The 15,573-nt window shown below is 42.4% G+C and overlaps 1 long non-coding RNA gene across 4 annotated transcripts in view; it reads right to left on the reverse strand.

Moving 5' to 3' along the window:
• Positions 1 to 966: 966 nt before the first annotated feature.
• The window catches only part of LOC141060228 (uncharacterized), a 118,794-nt gene continuing 104,187 nt past the window's right edge, over positions 967 to 15,573 (reverse strand). For 2 of the 4 annotated variants that reach the window (XR_012222687.1, XR_012222686.1), the window contains exons 2-4: positions 7,090 to 7,192; positions 6,844 to 7,011; positions 5,530 to 6,577 (exon numbers count right to left, since the gene is read on the reverse strand). This is a non-coding gene — a long non-coding RNA (uncharacterized lncRNA). Of the gene's footprint in view, positions 2,551 to 5,529; positions 6,578 to 6,843; positions 7,012 to 7,089; positions 9,052 to 15,573 lie in introns of those variants that run through there. The other 2 variants (XR_012222688.1, XR_012222685.1) reach the window with 2 other exon arrangements.

The following is a 15,573-nucleotide window of genomic DNA, read 5'->3' on the forward strand; positions in this document are numbered from 1 at the left end:
CATCAGATGTTGGGTACATTGTGGTCATAAAGGGATGGACATGGTCAGCAACAATACTCAGGTAGGCTGTGGCGTTGCAACGATGCTCAATTGGTACCAAGGGGCCCAAAGAGTGCCCAGAAAAAATTCCCCACACCATGACACCACCACCACCAGCCTGAACCGTTGATACAAGGCAGGATGGATCCATGCTTTCATGTTGTTTACGCCAAATTCTGACCCTACCATCCGAATGTCGCAGCAGAAATCGAGACTCATCAGACCAGGCAACGTTTTTCCAATCTTCTACTGTCCAATTTCGATGAGCTTGTGCAAATTGTAGCCTCAGTTTCCTGTTCTTAGCTGAGAGGAGTGGTACCCAGTGTGGTCTTCTGCTGCTGTAGCCCATCTGCCTCAAAGTTCGACGCAATGTGCGTTCAGAGATGCTCTTCTGCCTACCTTGGTTGTAACGGGTGGCAATTTGAGTCACTGTTGCCTTTCTATCAGCTCGAACCAGTCTGCCCATTCTCCTCTGACCTCTGGCATCAACATGGCATTTCCGGCCACAGAACTGCCGCTCACTGGATTTTTTTTCTTTTTCGGACCATTCTCTGTAAACCCTAGAGATGGTTGTGCGTGAAAATCCCAGTAGATCAGCAGTTTCTGAAATTCTCAGACCAGCCCTTCTGGCACCAACAATCATGCCACGTTCAAAGGCACTCAAATCACCTTTCTTCCCCATACTGATGCTCGGTTTGAACTGCAGGAGATTGTCTTGACCATGTCTACATGCCTAAATGCACTGAGTTGCCGCCATGTGATTGGCTGATTAGAAATTAAGTCTTAACACACAGTTGGACAGGTGTACCTAATAAAGTGGCCAGTGAGTGTATATATATATATATATATATCTCAAACAAGGTCCTCCATATATTCAGAAGTAGAAATCAACAACATGGCCTACAAACGTTACTCCCATAAACAACATTTCAGTATGAAATTCAATTTCTTTATTTCAGCAAAACATAAAAACATGTAAAAAGGAGAGATTATGCAGAGAAAAATCATCAGGTATGTATATAAAACGTATGGAAATCTGTCCCAAAGTATAGTTTAGTAAAATCCTTTACATATACAGTATATATAACTGTAAGTGGAAAGCCCATATGGAAGAAGTATAACAATTATATCGCTTATCACCCTATATCGTTACATATCTCAGGTGTAAGGTCTCCGCCGAATGGTCAATAACAATTCACAATAAACCCAGATACAAAGAATATATAGAACGGGTTTACAATCCACACAGGAATAAATATTACATTGTAGACTCATAAAGTGACAGTGCTCATGGAAACATTAAAAAAATAGTACAGACAATGAATGTTATAAAGCCGATTCCATAGGGCATGTGTGGCATTATGGGCATGACACGGTCACGGCTTCACATAGAGTCTTCATTGCTGGTGCATAAATCCAGAAGCAGCAGAACGGGGCAAACTGCACATTACCCGCGTTTCTCTTGTAGAAACCCCTTTCTGAGGAAGCATTACAAGAGAAACGTGCTGAAAAGAGCGCCTCTGGGTAATGTAATCCTCTCTATAGATCTGTCTTGTCTGTGTGTGCCTCTTTGGTATGTGGACATTGTGGGGTTTGCCACGTTCTCCTGCTTCTTGATTTATGCACTAGCAATGAAGACTCTTATTTGAAGTAGTCACCGTGTCAAAATACTATTTTGTCGTCACACTCACTCCCTGTGATTGTCTCTCTTAGGCCAGACACATCCACACAATCAACAAGTTTGGGTTATAAATTAGCTGTAAATATTATATAAATTATCAAATATATTTTTCTCCCATAACAAGATTCTTACAGGTAGAATCAACGTGGATGAGCACCTACTGTGCTTTCTCTCCCTAGCCACAATATCCCATCTTAATTCCATACCCCCCCTTTCCCACCTAGTCTACTTTCCCATCTAAATATATATATATCTACCATCCAACTAAATGAAATCCGTCATCCCGTACTACCCCTAATATCCCACATCATCCCATCAACCAGAGCCACCGGACTACTACCCCTAATATCCCACATCATCCCATCAGCCAGAGCCACCGGACTACTACCCCTAATATCCCACATCATCCCATCAGCCAGAGCCACCGGACTACTACCCCTAATATCCCACATCATCCCATCAGGCAGAGCCAGGGTCTACTAGCCCTAATATCTCACATCATCCCTTCAAAGCCACCAGGCTACTACCCCTAATATCGCACATCATTCTGTCAGAGCCATCGGTCTACTACCCCTAATATTCCACATCATCCCGTCAGAGCCAACATTCTCAGGTTGGCGCTGTTACATCGATTAAAATTATACATGGGTTGGAGAAATCCGTCTTGTGTTTCTTTTTTTAATCTGTGCTTGAATTTTTAAGTTAGTGAGATGCTTCATGCCAGACAAACAGAAGTTCCTGATTCTGGGCTCCCCCTGCAGTCTGTGTCAGAGGGTGGTCTGTGTTGGCACGGTAATAAATTGTGTTATTTCCAGATTTACAGAAACATCCTAGAAATGATAAGAATAATAAGTCTCAGTTACCGCAACTGTCTACAAGGAAAACTGTTGCTCATAACAACCAATCACAGCTCAGCTTTCATCTTTTAATCCCTTTACCCCCCAAGGGTGGTTTGCACGTCAATTAGCGAGCCAATTTTTACAATTCTGACCACTGTCCCTTTAGGAGGTAATAAGGGTTAACAGTTGACCCGCGATTTCTCATTTTTGCAACAAAATTTGCAAAAACATTTTTTAGGGACCACCTCACATTTAAAGTCACTTTGAGGGGTCTATATGGCAGAAAATACCCAAAAGTGACACTATTCTAAAAACTGCACTCCTCAAGCTGATCAAAGCCACATTCAAGAAGTTTATTAACCCTTCAGGTGTTTCACAGGAGCAGAAGAAACGGGGAAGGAAAAAATGGAAAATGGATGCCAAAAATTGTCCAATTTGTCCAGAGAATGCTGATACCCCATATGTGGGGGGAACCACTGTTTGGGTGCATGGCAGGGCTCGGAAGGGAGGGAGCACCGGTTGACTTTTTCAAACTAAAATTGGCTGGAATTAAGATCGGACACTATGTTGCGTTTGGCGAGCCCCTGATATGTCTACACAGTGGGAACCACCGATTCACCCCATTTTGGAAACTAAACCCCCTAAGGAACTTATCTAGATGTGTGGTGAGCACTTTGAACCCCCAAGTGTTTCACTAAAGTTTAAAATACCCGGGCATGAAAAAAAAATGTTTTTTTCCACAAACATGATCGTTTAGTCCCCAATTTTTTATTTTCCAGGGGTAACAGGCAAAATTTGACCCCAGAAATTGTTGTCCAATTTGTCCTGAGGACACTGATACCCCATATTTAGGAGAAAACTACTGTTTGGGCACACGTCGGGCTCAGAAGGGAAGTAGTGATGATTTGGAATGCAGACTTTGATGGAATGGTCTGCGGGCGTCATAAAACAGAGGAGAAAGCGACTTGCCTATACAATGGGAACACCAGAGATATGGGTTTGTATAAACACAATTTTATTTTATTGAACAAATCCAACACAGACATGGAATAGCACAAACTCCATAAAAACATTTAAAAACATGTACACATAGAAGGAACAGGTCATGTCATGGAATAATGATGTGATAACCCACCCACATCAAAGAATCCCACAAAAATTGAGCAAATGACCACATAGAATATCTAATGAGACATGATTCATGATATGCATGAATAAAGCAGATCCAAACAGAATAAAAAAATACGGTCAAAGATATCTATGAGTAATAAAGACTTCACAGCACCAAGAAAAATATGAACTAAGCCCATATAGAACAATGAGGCTAGCATTTGTGCGGCCCTGGTGTGGTTAATGAAAGCATGCAAATCGCATGTTATCAAGGACATGCAGCCAATATGAGATAGTTAAATGCAAAAGCCCATATAAGACAAAGGAGCTGGTGGCTGAGCACCCCTGATATGGTTAAGAAAGGCATACAAACCACAAATTGCCAGAAGATGCAGACAAAAAAGATCAATAGACCAAAACTCCATGAATATGCTAATGCATGTAAGAAGATTAAAGTGCCTGGTGCCTCTGCAGGATTAGATGGTGGGGGGAGCAAACCCCACGTGTATCGCCACAAACGAGTGGCTTTCTCAAGGGAGGGATAGAGCGCTGAGTCCATGTGTGCGTCGGTCATATTTATATCATGAACACATGTGCGGTATAATTGAATTAACACTTACTGGAGTGAGGCGGCTGGAGAATCGCATGGCCGCGGCCATCTTGTCAGCGTGGCAAGGTCTAACAATAAAGTTAAGCAAGGTGATTAAACCGCGCATGCGTGGAAAACACCCAGCTGAAGTGAGGCGGTCAGAAGTAGTTGCGGCGTTGGCCATCTTGTCAACATCTGACAAGGTGGCAATAAAGTTTGGCAAATACCTTATTGGGATATGCGCAGAGATCAAAACCTTTTTCGCATGCGCAGATGTATAACGCACTGCCATATGAAAGTAGATAGCGCAAGCGCCAGAGCATATATTTGGATGCTTGTGCAAAGTACGTGCCTGCGACATTTGGGATAAAGTTTACCTTAAGGGCCCGTCACACTAAGCAATATCGCCAGCAATATCGCTATAACGTCACTGGTTTTTGTGACGTAGCAGCGATATTGCTAGCGATATCGCTCTGTCTGATACTTACCTCCTTTGCTCCCCCGCTGGTTATCGCTGATCGCGCGAGAAGATCCAGGACTGTTTCTCGTCGTCAGCTTCCTGCTGGGCTTCCTGTGGCGCCGACGAGCGAGGATGCGGGCGGGAGGACGCAGGATCGCCTAGTGTGACAGGTAAGTAACGACGCCCAACCCCAGCGATGTCGCTGGTGAGATCTGCCTGTGTGGCAGCTCACTAGCGACCACTTAGCGATGCACCAGCGATCCTGACCGCGTCATATCGCTGGTTGGGATCGCTGGTACATCGCTAAGTGTGACAGTACCTTTAGTATAGGACGAACAACACTATAAGTCTTTTTAATCAATCACTGCTGGACATTTGTCTATAAATAAGCCCTATGTATTGTGCAATGTAGACTATATAGCATAACCAATAGTTTATTCTAAATGAAACAGAACTACACGCATGCGCAGATGTCAGATATATGGACGTGAACAGCACATGCGCCAAAAACGTGCTTTAGCGCCTGCGCAGAGTTTATTCTTATGGTACTTAGGCTGAAATCTGCCTTAGTGCAACATGGAAGCAAAAAGAGGGCCGGTTGATCAACGCATAGCGTCTACCGAAATAAACATAATGTGCTGCACAAAAGAGACTGAATAGATAGTTAATATTAATCTATTCTGGAAAAACAGAACTATGAATATATAAGCCATGTTTGTTAATCAATACATATGTATATACAATTCCATATCATATGCAGACGTGTTGACAAAAAGTGCATGGGTGCATGATATCGTATCCAAGACGCATCTATAGATGTCAATACAATTTTATTTATAGCATATGGGCACCCAATGCATCGTCACATCAATGACACCTATATGGAATCAGACACGTGCGAGCACATATACGTTGATCTGAATATATCTACACATGATAGAAAAATCGTGTCCAAGATGCGTGCTTGTATATGCACATTATGAAAAATCAGCACATGCTGTTGTGCCTAAGATATCTATGTGCATGGCAAATAGAGAAACCCCAACTGAGAAAAGGAAGACATATATAAATGGATAATACAGTCGTAAAGGTAGTATCTCAATTTTATATAAACTCAGAAGGGTTAAAAACTACATGATTTGGATTGGGTACAAATTTATGCACCATAAATAAAAACCTTACATCAGTGTGCAAAAGATGAAACGCACGGAAATCTTAAACAGGATTATCCTCATGCAGCATATGCTATTATAACAAGCAGCTCGTGTAGAAATCCAGATTAGTGTGCAAGACATTTAAACACACAGAACGAGAGACCAATAAATAACTCCTTTTCAGGATAAGCATGAGTCTTCCAACATAAAAATGATCAAAATGGGGCCAAAAACATGGTGCTGTGAATGATCAGATATCCTAGTAATATGGCAAACACACTGTGTATGGGCACAGACTAGTGTGCAATGAATTAAATACACAGAGTGAGAATACATGGGCAAACATAAGGAGCCAATAAATGGCCCTTCTCAAGGTGAACATGTGACTTCAAAAATAAGATCTGGTATGGTCACAATGGGACCAGGGACATGGTGCTATGAATGGTCAAATATGATGCCATAAATAAACAGCCAACTTGAATGTTGGCAGACAATGAGCAATCTTGAACAAAGACACAACAGGCAAGAATAGAAAAATGAAAAAATGGTAGGGGAAAGAAAGTCCATATGCGCTTTTTACAAAAGCAGGTGGCTGAAATTTAAAATCTTGCAGAGATTGATGATTCAATCGCCGGATCAAATGTACGTTATTTCAGATGAAAGCTGTAGCAAGACCTGAAAGGGTCTTGGAGTCCTGGAAACCACCTAAGATATAAGGAAAGAAAAGGAGGTGAATGTAAAGGCCTGGTATTATCCATAGAAACCTGAAAATAGAAGCTCCTCATTTAATCCCTGTGGGGCCATACTCTTTAAATTGTAGATCCAGCATGACTCCCTGCGAAGAAGTTCTTCTGTTGGATTACCGCCACAAATGTTACTCCGTATTTGATCAATTACTAACACCCGTAAACCCTGATGTCTACCTCCATGATAGTCCAAAAAGTGACTGGCCACAGAGGTTATGGGCTTACCCTTCTCACGGTCCATTTTGGCCTTATTCGCATTTGAAATGTGCTGTTGCACTCTCCGTCTGAGTTCTTGGCTGTTTTGTCCTACGTAAATTTTAGGGCATAGGCGGATCAAGAGATAAATCACATTTCTAGATTTGCAGTTGGAATAGTGCCTCAATTGAATTGTACCTGGAAAAATTGAGAGTGTAATGGTATCAGAAGCGATCATGAACGGGCAGATAGTACATCCACCACAAGGAAACGAACCTGATAGACGATGCCCAGTGCCAATCCTTGTCGTTGGTCGTTGATAATGACTGGTTGTCAATGGTCTTTCAAGTTCTTAGCCTTTCTGGCTACGATTTTTGGTCTATCAGAAAGAAAAGGTTTTAGTTTGGGTTCGTTCAGTAAAATTTCCCAATGCCTATCTAATACCTGATAAATCTCGCGCCACTGGTTATTGTAGGGAGTGATCAAGTTAATGGTATGAGAAGAATTTCGAGATTTAGGTTGAAGCAATACAGACCTTTCATTTGTCAAAGCTTTCTGATAAGCCTGGGAAATTACTCTGCGTGGATAGCCCCTTTCCACGAACGGTCTGCGGGTTTCATGTTCCGTTTGCAGAGCCCCTGATGTGCCTAAACAGTAGAAACCCTCCACAAGTGACCCCATTTTGGAAACTAGATGCCCTACGGAACTTATCTAGATGTGTGGTGAGAACTTTGAACCCCAAAGTGTTTCACTAAAGTTCATAATGATCGGGTACGAAAAAAAATTTTTTCTCCACAAACATGATTGTTTAGCCCCCAATGTTTTATTTTCCCAAGGGTAACAGGAGAAATTAGACCCTATAAGTTGTCCAATTTGTCCTGAGAACACTGATACCCCATATGTGGGAGAAAATTACTGTTTGGGCACACATCGGGGCTCGGAAGGGAAGTAGTGACGTTTTGTAATGCAGATTTTGATAGAATTGTCTGCGGGCGTCATGTTCCATTTGCAGAGTCCCTGATGTGCCTAAACTGTAAAAAAAAAACACAAGTGACATCATTTTGGAAACTAGACCCCCCAGGAACTTATCTAGATGTGCCCCCTTTTTGGAACTAATTTACTGCTTCCTGTAAAGTAAATTAGTAGTGCATGGAGGTGTGGTACAATTTGAAGCAATCCTTCATACACAGGCCAGGTTTTTCTGGGCAGGTGTCGCATTGATAGATGGTGTTCTTGCGTATTCCCCTTTTGTTACACACTTGGCACCTTTTTTGCGACTTACCTCTTTTTCCAGTTTGTTGGACCTCTCCCAGGAAATGCTGACCTGGTACGATACGAGCACCTTCAGTTCTGGAAGTACTGGGGCCCGCTCCTTCCTTAGTGCCAAATATCAGGGCCTTAACTACTACCTCCTGGAACTGAAGGTACGACATAGTGACAGCAGGAAAACGTTGAGCATTGCCATTTGTATGATGTGCACGGCCAGCTTTTTGTACCACACCCTGGCCTTTCTCAAAGCACTGTACGGTTGGAGGAGTTGATTGGAGAGATCAACGCCCCCATGTTTTTGTTGTACCCCTGTACACAGTCCGGTTTGCAGACCTGTGTAGAGATACCTTGTACAGTGCTGAGGGCGCTGCCACCACCGTGTATGGTGGTAAAGAAAAGGACATCCCTCTTGTACTTGATCACCAGCAGGTGGTCGCTAAATTGGGCTCTGCTGTCACCCCTTCTGAGCATCTGCCCAAGTAGTGTCTTTGGGAGGCCTCTCTGTTATGATGAGTCACCGAAGGAGGAAAAAACAAAATACCAGCTAAGTCCAGAAATACCAGAGAGGTTGGCAGCTATCGGTTTGCAGACCCCTGAACCTATCCACAACAACAAGCAGTAGCCGTGGGGGGTTCCTACGGTGCCCTAGACCCCTCGATCACAGCCGGAGAACTATATAGCCTAAAGACAGAAAGGGGAAAAACTAAACTGCCCCATAGCAGACCCCAAAGCAAAAGGCAGCCCCCAACATATAATGACGGTGAAGCAAGATGAAAACACTAACACAGATAGAAAGACAGGTTGAGCAAATGATGGGGCCCAAGCTAACTACATAGGACAGGATAGGAAGGCTGCTGTCTGCCATCCGCAAAAACCCTATCAAAATGAGACAACCGACTGATAGGAAAAACAGGCCCTGAAGTCGCTAGGCTTCAAAAGACTATATCAGCACTCAGGTAAATTCTGAAGACAGAGCAAAATATCAACAGATCAGAGACAAAAATGGAATTCAGCTCACCCCCGGCCGGGGATGGCAGAACTCCCAAAAAACAAGGCAAAACAAAAACAAAACAGAAGAGTACAAAGCAGAGCAGAAAAACTTAGCTTTGAGATGCAGGAATCAGACTGGTCTCAAAGAATCCAGCAGGAAAATCACCAGCAAGGAAGAAGGGCGTCAGCAGCCTTATATCCAGTCCTCAATTCCAGCCACCCAGTCATAATCTAGCTGCCCAGGTGTTTGGTAACCAGTCTCACTACCTTCCTTCACCAGAGGAGGGAGTTCATCAGACCTCAATGGTGAAGGGAAAAATGAACTCAGGAGGGGTCACCGAACCCTCATCCATGCCACCAGGGCGATCCGGGTGAGCCCGATGAAAGGCACGCACCAATCTTTCGGCATGAATATCAGAGGCAGAGACCCAGGAATTATCCTCCTGACCATAACCCTTCAACTTAACCAAATACTGGAGCCTCCGTCTAGCCAGACGGGAATCCAGTATCTTCTCTACCTCATATTCCATGTTACCTTCAACCAATATAGGGTCAGGAGGTGCCACCACAGGAACTACTGGTTCAACAAACCTCTTCAATAAGGACTTATGAAACACATTATGAATTTTAAATGTGACAGGAAGAGCCAACCGAAAAGAGACCGGATTAATAATCTCCAAAATCTTGTAAGGTCCAATAAATCTAGGCTTAAACTTAGGAGAAGCCACCTTCATAGCAATATTTTTTGATGACAACCAAACCATATCACCCACCTTAAACTGGGGACCAACGGTCCTACGCCGGTTGGAAAACCGCTGGGCCTTTTCCTGGGAGAGAGACAACTTATCCACTACTTGGTCCCAGATCTGGTGCATTCTCTCCACCACAGTGTCAACACCTGGGCAGGCAGAAGGCTCCACCTACCCTGAAGAAAATCGAGGGTGAAAACCAAAGTTACAAAAAAAAGGTGACATCAAAGTGGCAGAACTAGCTCTATTATTTAAAGCAAATTCGGCCAAGGGCAAAAATGAAACCCAATCATCCTCATCGGCAGAAATAAAACATCTCAAATACGACTCCAAAGTCTGGTTTGTTCTCTCCATCTGCCCATTGGTCTGAGGGTGAAACGCAGAGGAGAAGGACAACTGAATTCCCAGCTTGGAACAGAAAGTCCTCCAAAATCTAGACACAAACTGAACTCCTCTGTCAGATACAATGTTCTCAGGAATCCCGTGCAAGCGAACCACCTGTTGCAAAAACAAGGGCACCAACTCAGAGGAAGATGGCAACTTAGGGAGTGGTACAAGATGGACCATCTTAGAGAATCTATCACAAATCACCCAAATAACAGTCATTCTCTGAGAGACAGGCATATCAGAGATAAAATCCATTGAAATATGGGTCCATGGCCTCCTGGGCACCGGCAAAGGCATCAACAAGCCACTAGAGCGAGAACAAGGTTTAGACCGGGAGCAAGTCCCACAGGACTGCACAAAATTCCTGACATCACGAGACAAGGCGGGCCACCAAAAAGATCGACTCACCAGATCTCTAGTACCAAAAATACCTGGATGACCAGCCAATGCAGAGCAATGAACTTCAGACATCACTCTCTTCCTCCACTGGTCAGGAACATACAACTTTCCACTGGGACAACGCTCAGGTTTGTCCTCCTGAAACTCTTCCAGAGCACGTCTCAAATCGGGCGAGATGGCAGTAGGGTGGATTGATTTAAATCACGCCGATTTAAATCATGATTTAAATCACGATTTAAATCAAAAGATTTTTTCTATTTAAATCGGATCGATTTAAATCATGATTTTAATCATGATTTAAATCAAAAGGTTTTTTTTTAATATAAATCACGATTAAAATGAGAAGTGAGAGCAGTGTGCATGTGCGCCCATAGTTACACGGACGAAACTAGGGGCAACGATCTAACGCCAGGGTGAGGGGGGGACCCCAAAGTAAGTAAAAATCTTTTTTGTTTTACTATATGGCAATAGGTAGGTGTTTAAAAGCAGCATGTCTTAATTGTATAAACTATTAATAGCCTCCACATTTTGTTCATACTGCCCCTTTAATTCCACACTTCTAGCTTGGTTTCAGTTTTGGTTTAGTTTCTTTTTCCCTGCATTCAGTTGACATGCCCAAACTTGTTGGATAGTCAGCAGTACTTGGCTCAGGCTGTAGTAACATCAGCAGTGCTTGGCTCAGGCTGTAGTAACAATCAAACTTCATAAGTGATCTGTGTGAGCCATGGCAGCAGGTCGTAAGAGAGACCCTATTTGGGTTCATTTTGTTGAGATGCCAGCAGCAGATCTTGGAAAGAAAGGTGCAAGAGCAAAGTGCAAATACTGTCAAAAGGATATCCAAGGACTTGTTTGCCGTTTGAAATCACATTATGAAAACTGCAACCAGAAGGGAAATGAAGATGTTGATAGTGATACAACTAATGTCAATGAACCCCCACAGCTTCTTATGCACCAGGAGCCTAGTACTAGTGGTAAGTCTGGCAATTAATTTACAACCTATTTTTTTAACAGACATTTTACTGGGATGGTTAAAGTCTATGAAAAGAAAAATTTCTAGCACTGGTAGTTCTGGAGTATAGAATTTAAATTTATGTTAAGGCAATATTTCACAGAAAATTAACGCTAAAGGACATGTGCACCTTTATTTTTTTAAGGTGCACATGTCCTCCCCCCGCAGCGCTCTTACCTCCGATCCCCGCAGCGCTGAGATCCGTGGCTTCGTTTTGACCGTCCGCCTCCCGTCCTCCGGTTGCGGCCTACTCGCAGTGATCCAGCGGCGTGACGTCAGCGGGCCGCACGCTCCATTGAAATGAATGGAGGCGCGCTCGCGGACGGGCAGAACGAAGCCACGGATCCCCGCAGCGCTGACATCGGAGGTAAGAGAGCTGCGGGGGGGAGGACATGTGCACACTGTGACTGGCTGCACCTTAAAAAATAAAGGTGCACATGTCCTTTAAGTAAAAATAAAGTGTATACGCTTATTTTTTTTTTATTGTAGGCTGCAATTCACTTTTGAAGTCTGCCAAATTGACCATTTTAAAAAAAAAAACATTTTTAAAACTTTTGTGACATAATTTTTTTCAGTTGCTGAGGCTCTGATATTAGTTACCAGTATTACAGCAACCTCACCGGAAAACTTGAGTAGCATAACTTTTGAGACAGCCCTTATAGGACGAGGACCATTACATTGTTCAAAAAGTTTGTTTCAATATTTTCGTTATATTTCTTCAAATACGCAGTCGATTTATATTTTTAATTTCTGTGCTTTCAGGGTCAAATATGGCTTGTGCTGCACGTGACAATCAATATCTGGGTACAACTTCAACAAAGCAGCCCAAAAAAAAACTTTGCGTGCAAAGTGTAGAAAAATTCATCTTAAAGACTACGACGAGCCAGAAAGAACATTTTGATGAATTAATTGCTAAATTCATATTTGCAACCAATTCTTCTTTCCGACTAGTTGAGCACCCATTGTTTGTACAAATGATCGAAGGAATTAGACCAGGCTACAAACCACCAAGTAGATTTGATATCTCAGGAAAACATCTTCAGGCTGTATACGACATAGAAAGAGCGGCTTGTACAAAATATTTGAAAGACAAGGTTGTTAACATGAGCTTGGATGGTTGGAGCAACATCCACAACGACCCCATAATTTGCACTTGTGTCACAACAGAAGATGGTGAAACTTACCTTACAGACACAATCGACACATCTGGAAATTCACATACTGCTGAATATTTACTTGAAATTGCTAAGAACTCAATTCACCAATGCCAAGAACAGTTTGGATGTAAAGTAAGGAGCTTAGTTACTGATAACGCAAGCAATGTGGCAAAAATGCGAGCGGAACTGGCACAGGATGACACAAATGTCATTACATACGGTTGTTCTGCCCATTTGTTGCATCTTTTGGCAAAAGACCTGCATATTTTGGGTGTCAAGGAACATGTTGTAGAAATTGTTAAATATTTCCGCAATAATCATTTTGCACATGCAACCTACAAGGAAATGGGAGGACTGAAGTTGGTTCTACCACAAGATGTTAGATGGAATACCTTGGCTGACTGCTTGGAACTGTTTATTAACAACTGGTCAAAATTACTGTCCATTTGCGAAACACATCGGGATAAAATTGATGCTAATATACGAAGCAAAGTATTAAATCTTGGTGTGAAGAGAAATGCCGAGGACCTTTTGGAAAGGTTAAAGCCAATATCGATTGCTTTGGATAAAATGCAGAAAGATACTGCAACCATAGCTGATGCCACAGAAGTTTGGAAAGATTTAGAAGGTTCTCTAGATCTCTTGAACCTCTCAAACAATGTAAAGGTTGCAATACAGCACCGCAAGGACCAAGCATTAAAAGAAGAACACTATTTAGCCAATATCTTGCATCCCATCTACAGAGGGAAAAAATTATCTGAGGCGGAAATCAACTCTGCAATGGAGTGGCTCGCCAATACTAACCATGACATTGTGGCAACTGTGCTGAAATTGAAGTGTGAATCTGCACCATTTCAAAAATACATGTTTGCAGATAACGTCGTTAATGAACTAAAACCACTGGACTGGTGGAAGTCGCAATCACTTGTTCTTCCAGCAAAGATAATAAATCTAGCTACTCAGCTACTGACTGCATCGGCTTCATCCGCAGGAGTAGAGAGATTGTTTTCTTCATTTGGTTTTGTGCACACAACAGTCCGAAACCGCTTAGGATTAGGAACTGCTAAAGCAGGACAACTGGTTTTCCTATAAAAAGTCCTAAATAAACAGTAGGCTTAAAGGACTGATGTATTCACTGAAGATGTTTGCTTACTTCAAACGTTAGAGATAGGCTATTGTTAAAAAGTACTTACTCTCTGTAGTTCAATTCTGAGTGTTTAATAGTGCAAATAAAAATTATTAGGTTTCATAATCAACTGTTTTAATATTTTTATTTGTGTAAAACAATTAGATTTGCAAAAAGACAAAGTTTTGCTTGTGTACAACTTGATTAAAAAATCTGATTTAAATCAAATGATTTAAATCAAAAAAATCTGATTTAAATCAAAAAAATCTGATTTTTTTTAAAAAATCAAGATTTTTATCCACCCTGCATGTAACATGAAGATAACTATGTAATTGTCGGATGTCATTGAGACATATAGTAATATACAGTCCAGATCAAAAATATAAATCCAACCAATATTGGGAAATCCTTGCACAACACCGATGTATATACATATTAGCTCCATATGCAGTAAAGCTAGTCAAATCTTCCCCCACATTGGAGGATTCATATCGTTTGATCTCTAGTATATTGGGCAATGCGCTTCAATGGAAGTGAGGTTCTTGGCTCCGCCCACATTAGCTCTTATTTGTCATTTCACGGAATGTTTTGGTGGTTAGCTTTGCCCCCATAAGCTACTACTTGTGATGTCACCAAATGTTTTGGTTGTTGGCGTCACCTCCATTAGCTTCTACTTGTGATGTCACTAATGAGGATAGTAGCCCTTCAGAAGACAATGGCGCTTGACTGCCTGTTAGCAGTTGAAGGGGGCACTTGCGCTGTTATAGGAGAGCAATGCTGCTCCTAGAAGATGCACATGATTCAATAATGGATAAAGGAAAGGAGCTGCAGCAAAAAGCTGGAGATATATCCAAGGAGGGATGGAATCCCTTTTTCTGGATGGGGTCTATCAGAGTTGGGTTAAACAATTTACTCTCAACTTTTCAAAAGCCCACACAGTATTGGTAGTGATAGGATTGATGGTGTTGAGCTTGATTGCCTGGAAATTATTAATGTGATGTGATTCTCACTGCAGGAAATTAATTATATATTGGAGCCACTGGAAGACACAGGCGGAAGAGGGACACTGTGCATGAACAATATATGGATCCTTTGCAGCCCAATAACTCATCATAACGCCCAATTTCATCTGCTTTGGAGGTTGAAATGGGTCCCCTTACCTCTTGGCCCGTGGGCAATTTCACAATTTGTACCAATAACATGTCCAACCCTGTCCACCCCTGAATAGTACCATAGGAAGGATGACTACAGCTACAGAGGTGACCGTCTGATAGCCTAGGTCGACTACCCACCTCTCCTGAAGACCCTTTCAGCTTTTTGAGACTTGGGTGGAGGACATCATCTCTGAAAATAGGGTCCCACAGCTGTACCCCAACAGTTTGAGCAGACACTCCTAGATGAGTAAATAGCCTGAGATCAGAAGGGGCGCATAGCCCCTCACTGTGTCACTGAGGATGATAGCATTCTCCAGGGATTACTCTGGACTGTTTCTTGTGGTGGGATGCAGGTCTGGACAGCTGTCGTCATCCTATTAGATAGATAAGAATTAATATATGTGTGTTTATGCTTTAAAAGTAATCTGTCACCCCCCCCCCCCCGAGACGTATATGACCTATTAATATGGGCATACAGGTAATAGAAATGTTACGTTAGACCTACCTGTATGCCTCATAT

The sequence above is a fragment of the Dendrobates tinctorius genome, unplaced genomic scaffold, assembly GCF_039654945.1.
Source record: "Dendrobates tinctorius isolate UK_male_01 unplaced genomic scaffold, ASM3965494v1 ptg000233l, whole genome shotgun sequence".
In the NCBI taxonomy this organism is placed as follows: domain Eukaryota; kingdom Metazoa; phylum Chordata; class Amphibia; order Anura; family Dendrobatidae; genus Dendrobates; species Dendrobates tinctorius.